The 1,581-nt window shown below is 39.0% G+C and overlaps 1 protein-coding gene across 1 annotated transcript in view; it reads left to right on the top strand.

The window, feature by feature from the left end:
- Window positions 1–1,504: 1,504 nt before the first annotated feature.
- LOC148725557 (uncharacterized) overlaps window positions 1,505–1,581 on the top strand; it is a 1,905-nt gene continuing 1,828 nt past the window's right edge. Inside the window, exon 1 of the mRNA XM_088730929.1 lies at window positions 1,505–1,581. This exon is cut by the window's right edge and continues 1,828 nt beyond it. The gene's annotated coding sequence lies outside the window, so the exon portion shown is untranslated.

Here is a 1,581-nt window from a genome sequence, read left to right on the forward strand (position 1 = left end):
TTCGATCCATAAAGCCTGAAAAGCGTCTTTAGATGTTCTCTCCAGAACCTTATATTTCAAACAATTATTAATGTACATTCCAACACCTCCACATGATAGAGGTGTTGGGACATATTCAAACTGATAGTTTGGTATGCAGGCATTGAAATCTAGCCCAGATGAATTTGTAATTTTTGTTTCTGTAATACCGATTACACTGAATTGGTAGTCAAGTTCATCTAAAAGATGGACTTGAAAATTATCAATGTTTTTCCGCAAACTTCTTACGTTAGTATGAAGCATAGAGAAAGGACATTGACTATCTGATTCCAACAAAGACTCTTTAAACATAGAAAAACTATAGGGTGAGAAATATTTACATCTAATTTGTTGCATGCTTAAGTTTCTGTCGGGATTTAATGTTGATTCGGTATTTAAGCGAAACAAATCTAAATCATAAATACTATGAAGTTTGTCTAAGTACTTCTTGGTCGGTAAGTCACTGTTGAGAATGTTATTAAACTGTCCATGAGCTCTAATAATATCAACATTCGCGTATGGAAGTTCGCTTAGGGTAGATTTAATTGTACAACGAACACGTTTCTCGCTAACACTCATACTTATTATCTAAAAACAGACAAACAACTCTACATCAACATGAATACTTAGCCTTCACGTCCATTCGTTAATCGGTGCAGGTCCGTGATATCCTTAATCTTGATGGCTCGAGACGTGGTATCTTTACGAAGATAAACAAGCGATCCCTTCGACCAGCAATATTGATAGTGAAACTGCTCCTTGAACCTCTTAGCTTCAAATAAAACCTTTTGCATCCTTGGCGTTAAATGGTCAAAAACTCTAACAGCGGAAAGGGAGGCACCGTCAGGTAAACCAACAGCAGATGGGGCAACTTTACTTGCATTTCTTTTATGATTCATGACATCATCTTTTGACAATCGTCTAATTCTTGGTTTTCACTCACGTGACTAACTCCTTGACGACAGTTGTTAACCGCCATGTTGGTGTCGCATTAAATATAAACAAAGGTGGTATCGAACGGCATTATTTCACAGGTGTAAGGCAACTTCTGTCATGGTTCACTGTATTATTGTAGATTGTTCAAGTAATAGTAGAAAAGACGCGGCTATAGGGTTCTTCAGGATACCTTCTATTGTTCATAAACAAGGAGAAGAAGCCGAAGAAATAAGTAGAGAGAGACGAGAAAAGTGGATTTTGGCGATAAGTCGCGACGATGTTCAATGGAAGAATGTAGTGAAGAACGAAAGAGTTTGTGGAAGGCATTTTGAGTCGGGAAGACCGGCAGCGGCGTGGGATAGATTTAATAAAGATTGGGTACCTACCTTGAATCTTGGTAAAACGAAATACCGTGAAGTAAATCATGAAGCCGCCGAGGCGAGAGCTGTTCGATTGAAGGAGAGACGAAAGAGATCCCTTGAACGCGTCGAGTACGAGGCTGCTGTTAAACGCCAACAGTTAGATGCTAGTGGATTGGTTCTCGAAAATATCAACTTTGGAAAGGTGACATCTGCTGAAGAAGTTGTAAAGGAAGAAAACGAAGCGTCAAACCTGTGTTCGAGCTGT

This window comes from Stylophora pistillata, chromosome 8, assembly GCF_964205215.1.
Source record: "Stylophora pistillata chromosome 8, jaStyPist1.2, whole genome shotgun sequence".
Taxonomy (NCBI): Eukaryota; Metazoa; Cnidaria; class Anthozoa; order Scleractinia; family Pocilloporidae; genus Stylophora; species Stylophora pistillata.